We start from the raw sequence: 8,544 nt of genomic DNA on the forward strand, positions 1-8,544 counted from the left end.
CACAGCACATGCATTGTTAGCATCTGAACTAACACAATAAGCAATTACTAAAGCTATAGTGACTTGAGGTGCAATCTTTATATCAGCAAGTTTAAAACCTTATGTGATTTTGAAATCTTATTAACTGAAAATATTGCCTGCTGATAAAACTTGCTCAAACGCTATCACTGAATGTACAGGTCACTGATTATGCCAACTAAATTGCCAACTAAAGATAACCACAGGTTTGAGGATTGCAATGTGCCAGACATCCACTGAAAAAAAAATACACAAAACTAAACAAAACTCACACAACAAACATCTGAGAATCTGGACACTTTATATCAGTGTTGTGAAGCGTTTCATTAATATCTTTAGACAAGTGTATCAAAACCTTGGCATGATTTAATTTCAAGTCGCCAATTCTGTTTTTACTAACATCAGAAAGTTATAGCTATCGTACCATGCCAGGTCTGCTTAATTTGACTTAAGAGTTTAATATGACTTAACATTAAAAGCTCACACTACCCCAAAATAAATAATTTCATGAATATGGTGACATTCAACATTCAAGTGCCATCGTGTTTGTACTGTCTTTAGTCAAGTTTCTTTAAACTTTCAAAGAATCACTTTTAGGCTTACAAATAAATATTTGTCAAAATGTTCAATAAATATTACATAAAACTAACAGCAAAAAGTATCTAGAAATCTGTCGTGTGCAAATACTTTTCTTCCCAATGGTCCCAGATAAATTTTAGAATCTATTTCCATCCCCTTCCCAGACAAACTGTGTTCAACAATCTCCAAGAGACAAAATAAAGTTGGAAGTTTAAGGACATGCACACAAGACAAGACATATATACATATGTTTGTGTGTATATATATGTGTGTGTGTGTATATATGTGTGTTTGTGTGTGTATATATATATCTGAATGTGCAATAAAGTAAGTACTTTGTACAAATTATGGGCAATATATACAAGAGCCTAAACTTAGACTAACTGAAGTAACAACATGACAAATGACCTCAATCCTGTCAAGTGTACCTACTTAATAAAAGTTTTAGAACAAGGCACAATACACTTGAAAATCTATTGCACTTCAGGAAATTTTTGCCATCTTCCTATGCCACTGTAAAAAGATTGAGCACTTTAATCACCGCATTCTGGCCACAAAATTAGAACAGAATTCAAAGTGGCAGAGGCATTTTAGTGGTGAACAGTGCTCATCTTTGGCCAGATTTAACTTAAACAGACTATAAATACAATGGAAACCTATGCAACTAAAACTGCGCTGTAGAGCAGAATTGACACCTTGTGCAGTTATGTACATATTTCCAACCTGTGTGATCTTAAAGATTTCAGTTAGTTACTCTTCTGGAGCCATTTTTACAAAGTCTATAGTAAGCCAGTTGAGCATTTCAACTCAGCTTGAACAGTCATGTGAATCAGCATTTAAAGTAAAGCCTGCTGTGTAATTCTTCCTGTTCCTACCCTCTTGACCAAAAAACATCAAAACTAGCATCTGTTACTAGACCAAAAATCATCCAGGACCTTAATGAGGGTTGATCATCGCTGTGGTCCCCATCTACCATTTCAATTTCATTTATGGCAGGCATTTAAAAAGTCTAAGTAGATGAGTTCTCCTAAAACCTTATTTCAAGTTGCCAGACCTTTAAGCATTCCCTGTAATAGTATGCCCACATTTGGCTAGCTCATAATTAATAATCTGCCTAAACACTGAAAGAGGAGTTGCTGTATTTACTTGTATTAACTTTGAAGACAGTGTTTGAATGCATGTACGTATTCATACGTCACCTCATCATGACTGGAATGGCTTGTTTAAAGGCTGTGAGGTTACAAATACCTATCCAGGATAGAGTGAGCAAATCAGAACTTTAACTTACTACAGTTTGCCACACTGGAAACTAATTTCATCAATATGCCCTACAACATTTGTTGTTTGTTTTCCTCCAATTTTCAAGTACCAAAAAGTCCTAATGCAGGCTACCAAATAGGTTTATCCTTAAAGTATTTTTGTATGAATCGATGGTTCCGGTTAAGTTGTATCACACCTGTGTCCCAAGGTTTGACTTTAGCCCAAGTTCAGTAATTTTGTCAAAACAATTGATATATTGAACCAACAGGACATCAAAATAAAAAATTATCTAAAGTTAACATTAACAAACAAATAATCCTCAGTCACAAAATTATAATTGCAATTTGGGATGGAGGTAAGCAGGAGGGGAATTAATCCAAACAATGGCAATTAAGTCTTCAAACCACCTTCCGAACAAGGTTGTTAATTGTTCTTTTCATTTCTTCTTGTAGAACCTTGAGCTCCCTTAAAAAAAATAGTGGAGAATCACAGCTGGTAATATAGTGTGAGTTCTTCAAGCTATACAAGGTATCATCTGGCTAAGTTACATATGGTTTCCATATTAACTTGTTTGGCAGGGTGACCTACTACAAAGCAGGCTCAGTTACCCACCAGTCAATCCCCTGGGAGTTATAATTTCCTCCATATCTATTAGTGTTGCAAAAGCCTCCATAGCCACCTCCACCAAATCTTCTGCTGCTTGTGTGGCTGCTGCTGAAGCTGGAACTGCTGGCACCACTATTTTGTCAGTAGTGTCTGGCACCAAATTCTCCATTAAATCTGCTACTCTTAGAACGTCCACAATTACTACCCTGGTAGTGGTGTTCATAAACCATGTTTTCTAACCAAGATGGCACTTCTTGTTTAGTTTCAACAAGAAGAAGATGCAACAAATCCTTCGTGATATTTATGTTCCTCTCATTAAAGAAAGAGGTGGCCAGGCCAAGGTTTCCTACACGTCTTGTATGGCCAATGCCATATACATATTCTTCAATATCATTTGGCAAATCAAAATTGATAACATGTTTCATATTTGAAATGTCCAGTCCTCTTGCTGCTACTGCTGTAGCCACTAGCATTGGGCTTTTTCCTGAGGGTAACTGGTGAAGAGCCTCTTCCCTATCCCTCTGAGAATGGTGTCCATAGATACTGGTACATGACTATCCTTCATGGTATAAGATATTCTCTAAAGAATAAAAACCCTTTTTGGTCTTCACAAACACTAAGGTTAGTGCGTACTTGCCTAGGATCAAGTGGATGTCTTAGGAGGTCAAGCAGAAACAACTGCTTGTCTGATTCTTCCACCCAAACTACTTTCTTTGTGATGTTCTCAGAGGTACAGCCAACTCCTGTATAGAGCCAAGAAGATACTAATATATTCATCAAAGAAGTCATGAGCCAGCATCTGTATTTCCTTAGGTAAAGTAGCACTAAACATCATAGTGTGGTGGACACCCTTTGGAGGCATAGTATCTTGTTCAACTTTTCTATGTATCTGAGGCTCAAACCCCATATCCAACATCTGATCAGCTTCTTCTAACACGAAGTATTCGCAAAAGTTTAATCCAATCTTTCCTCTTTCCATCATATCCACTAGATATCCTGGAGTGGCTACTAACAAGTGCCATCCAACTTCTAAGACTCAAATCTGCTGAACAATATCGGCACCACTATAAATCATGCAAGGAGGAACTCCAGATCAGTATGAAAATTTTTCTGCTTTCTCATTGATCTGTATTGCCAATTCTCTTCTTGGTGCTAATACCAAGAAGATTGGGTATTGTTTGCTGCATCCCCACCTTTAATTTTCCTTCATGGCCCCCAAAGCCTCCTTTGGACCATCTGAATACATCTGACTCAAGATGGGCAAGAGAAATGCTGCAGTTTTCCAGACTCTGTTTGGGCACAAGCCGTCAAGTCTCTTTTCTTTTTTATAATAGTAAGAGCATGCTTTTGCACTGGAGTCAGGCGAGTATAATGAGTAACCTCCATGTTTCCCATGATAGTTTCTCCCATCTCAACATCACTGAAACTTTCAACATGTGGAGGACAATTGCTGCCTGTTGCCTCAACTAGAATGTCACCATATTTCTCAAAATTAATCCCAGTGTTGCCTCCAGAAAAGAGTTCCTGTTCCAAACGTTCACTTGGGGGGAGTGGTTTTGACCAATCCTCTTCATCTTATTTGTCACACCAGTGACTGTTCCCACCATGTTATAAATTGCCAAAACCACTTCTGTCACCATGGCTGTCAGTGCCATCATAATCACTCCATCCATGATTATCAAACCTTCCCCTCGATCCGCGTCCATGATCACTGAAGAAGCTAGAATTAGCACTTGAATCATTAGGAGATTCAAAACTGCTCTATGCATCCTTATCTTTGCTAGAACACCACCCTAAACTGTCTTTATGGTAGAATCCTTTAGTAGCTGCTCTATTCCTTAACAAAGAGGGATATAGTGGCCTTTGCTGGCTGTACTTCCCCCATTCTGATTATCTGAAGAGGCCAGGTCTAGGCCAGAAAACTGCTGCTCCAGCCAAAGCACATTTTCCATCACCACATGACTCATCCCTGAAGAGTATCCAGGAGTCTTCCACTGCTGAGCTAATATGTTTGTTTACCACGAAGGCCCTCTCACGAAAGAACTGTGGCTCTATTTTATCTATCTTTAACAGAAAATATGTGCAAGAAAACAAAAAATCTATGTTCAGTTCAGTAAGAGTTGTTAAAAGTTAACATTTATTTTGTCAAATATAATTTATTATCTTTAATCAGCCTCACACCTCATGTTACCAACTTAAGCATTTAGTCAGTATTTTGAAAGTCATATATGGCTTATTAAACACAACTTAATGAATTAGAGTATTATCTCAATCTTATAAATGAAGAAATTAGAGCAGAAATTTTAAGCATCTTGCCCAAACTACAGTTTGCTACTCATGAAACTAAGCTTTGCATCCAGGTAGTTTGACTCTAGAGCCTACCCATGGCTTTAACTAGTAGTTTCTGAGATCCAGCCACATGAACTTGAAGTAAATGCTATGTTTATCCATCTATGACTGTCATAACAACCCTAGGAAACAAACAATTGTTTCGTGTTCTGATGTTTTACTCTTTAAAGCGTAGATGTTATGCATTTTGTGTAGTAGTTTTGAAGTAGATGAACTACTACCTATAAGTGTTTTGTTTTGTTTTGTTTTGTTTTGTTTTGTTTTGTTTTGTTTGAGATGGAGTCTCGCTCTGTCGCCCAGGCTGGAGTACAGTGGCACAATCTCGGCTCATTGCAAGCTCTGCCTCCCAGGTTCATGCCATTCTCCTGCCTCAGCCTCCTGAGTAGCTGGGACTACAGGTACCCGCCACCATGCCTGGCTAATTTTTTTGTATTTTTAGTAGAGACGCGGTTTCACCATGTTAACCAGGATAGTCTTGATCTCCTGACCTCGTGATCCACCTGCCTTGGCCTCCCAAAATGCTGGGATTACAAGCGTGAGCCACCACCTGGCCCACCTCTAAGTATTTTAAAGCACATAGTGTTTTCAGAGAAGAGGCTTATCAGATGAATGCTTAGACATTGTATGAAGCCTGGTTACCATGATGAATTAACCCCAGTTCTGGTTCTTATTCTAAGCCTTAGGGTGTCCCAGTATTGATTCCAAATTAAGATAGTTAAGTAATATTACAAAGTTCCCAAGAAACTGGAGAAAATATCAGAATACTGATTAACTAGTATATTGTCTTCCTACATGGAAAGACAAATTTGAGAACATATGAAAGAATAAGTATTATTATATAGTCATTTTCTTTTTATATATATATATTGTTCCTTGGATAAAAATTCTAATCTATGCCTGAGAGACTTGATTAATATTGCATCTATCCTTGATGATCTATCTTGTTGAACCATCAAAATGCAAATTAACCTCCAGTTACATTTGTGAACAAATAATTTCACTACAATATAATAAATTATCAAAGAATATATATATGTGTGTGTGCATATATACATATATATATGTGTGTGTGTATGTGTGTATATATAGTGCCATGAGAGCAGGTTGGGGAGAAGACTTCTGCCTATCTCAAAGAATTGGGAGGAAAGAAGAGATAAACGGGGAATAATTTTCACAAAGAGATGCTTGAGCTGAATCCTAAAGAATAAATACAAATTCTCAGAAGAGGAGAAAAAAGGCAAGCACAGAGAACAGAGTATGCAGGAACCAGGAAGCCTAAGCAATACACAATTTTTTTCCACTAACTGATAAATTACTTTCAAAGTTAAGAAAGCTAATGGCATATCATTAGGCACCAATAAAATTATCTTGAGATTTGACAATGCCAACGGATAAATTTCTTCTGCAAGGCAGAGCCAGTTACCTTTTATAATATCAATTTAGATTTGCACAAATGAAGACATTCTCATGTCTTCCTTGCATTCTTCTCAGGTTCTCTCAGTCAACCATCAAAGTCATGTGACTGAACACTAACCTGATTACAAATGATCAAAGCCTTTCCTAACTGTAACACATCAGATCAAACTTGGTGTGCAGTGTATTTCCTGAACCATTATTAGCAACGAAAAAAAATTTTTTTTAATTTCCACTATGTACACAAGTTATTGGAGCTATTGGGTACATAACATTTTGACCCAGCAATACTAATGCAGTCATTATTATTTCAGGAAGGCTTTTGATGAAATATTCAGCTTTGTTTTATTACCACAATTTTTAAAGCAATGTGCTCACTGCATGCCTGAGACTTACCACTTCAGTTCAGAGAGGGAAATGTGGGAAATAATAAGGGTCAAGTATGAGTGGAGAGATAAAGGGCTTGAGGTACAGGGAGTGAAGATATAAAGATCAAGAACTGAGTGACACCAAGTTCAGAGTGAGCTGCGCAGTTGAAATGAAGATTGTATATGGAGTATAGACAATCCCCTATCTCAGAACATTGTCTAGGGCTGGTAAGTAATTACTGATACTCAAGACCACGGAATGACAAAAAGAACTTTGAAGCATTATTCCATTAACAAAATATCTTCCCATGTTTGTTAGTCATTAATATTTTTAAAGTATATGCAGTGCAAAAGTAACAAAAGTAGATAAAATTTTGCTATGAAACTGTATATAAACTGGTGTAACTTTCCTGAAATAAAATATTTTTATGTAGCTATTATAGTTTGATGTTCGATGAGGTTTTTTAAACAGTGAATTTGAGCACAGAAGCAAGTGAGTTAAGCAATACTAATACTTTAAACAGAATAATTTCCATTTCAATAATCTTATCCTATATAGTGTAATTTTTTTAATTGAAATGGATTTTGTCCTTATCCCTACCTTTGAATGAATCCCTTCCATTTCCACTTGTGACTAAGAAGAGAAAATCAAAGGAAAAATAGAATAGAACAATAGTAAACATTCTAAAGTAAATTTTTTCATCTGTAACAAAAATAAAAATAAAAAAGAATTAATAAATTATCTGCCACCTCCCTCAAAAAAAAACCATCTGGTATTTATTATTATTTTATTTTTACTATTTATTGTTCACTCCCTTTACACTAAGGCTTGTGCCAAGCACCGGAAATACCATGAAGAATAAAATATACTGAGAAGAGGACTTCATAGAATTTATAGTCGAGTAAAGGAGACAGTACTCAGATAATTACATGAACATGGAATGAAGATGCATTGAAGAGTTGTAAAGGGAAAAATCAGAGTATGAGTGCATTGCAGAGAAGCATAAGCCAATTTATGAGACCAGGAGACTTTCCTGAGAAAGTGACATTTAAGAAGAAACCTAAGGTGATCCTAAGGTTGAGATTATCCAGAAGGAAAGAGATTATGTTTTTAGACGGGGAGAAAAGTATGTGCCAGTGTTCTAAGGTGGAAGCTTGTCTTGTTTGTGAAACTAAAAGGTTAGCAAGGCCCCAGGGTGACCAATCATGGAGTGTGCCATGACAGAAAGGCAGGCCACGGGGTGCCTGTTATACTTCTGCCTACAACCGTAAACAATTGCACTATTGGATAGAAAACAGCTCACAAAATCTTACATTGCCCTGTAAAAGGGAGATGAGGCCAATTTTCTACGGAATTCCATGCTTATCAGTTTGCCTTTGATTACATAGGAGACTATTTTTTACATAGTGCGATTAACAAAACAGTAACTAGAGGCTACAGACCAGCAGACACCACTAGTTTCAACTAACTATAAATAAGTACCTACCAAGAACCTCCGATTTCCCACAACTCTACAGAGACTCTCTTGTCAAGGTTATCATGTTGTAAGTCTGATGATTACTTATCTTCTATGACAACTCAGCAGCATTTGTCAGAGATAATCACTTCCTTCTTGAAATGCTTCTCTCGGCTCATAACACTTTGCCTTCCTGGTTTTCTTCCTACCTCAATAGCTCCTCTTCCAAGTCTCCTTGATGCTCCCTTTCCTCTGCTCCAACTCTCAATGTTGAAATGCATCTAAAGCTCAACCCTTTTCTCTTCTCTATCTACACATTCTTCCACTCAGTCCCATATGTTAAATGTCCTTATCTCCTAAATCTTTACCTCTAGTTCTGACCTCTCACAGTTTCAGACTTATATATACAACATGATGTCTCCACTTGGATGCAGTCTTTACACAGTCATCTCAAATGTAACATGGCCAAAGCGACCTTAATTTCCCCGATGTAG

At 37.0% G+C, this 8,544-nt stretch overlaps 1 pseudogene; it reads right to left on the bottom strand.

Annotated features, from left to right (window-relative positions):
• Positions 1-2,255: 2,255 nt before the first annotated feature.
• Positions 2,256-4,430, bottom strand: LOC105486437 (ATP-dependent RNA helicase DDX3X pseudogene; annotated as a pseudogene).
• Between the last annotated feature and the right edge of the window lie 4,114 nt (positions 4,431-8,544).

This window comes from Macaca nemestrina, chromosome 3 (assembly GCF_043159975.1).
Source record: "Macaca nemestrina isolate mMacNem1 chromosome 3, mMacNem.hap1, whole genome shotgun sequence".
In the NCBI taxonomy this organism is placed as follows: domain Eukaryota; kingdom Metazoa; phylum Chordata; class Mammalia; order Primates; family Cercopithecidae; genus Macaca; species Macaca nemestrina.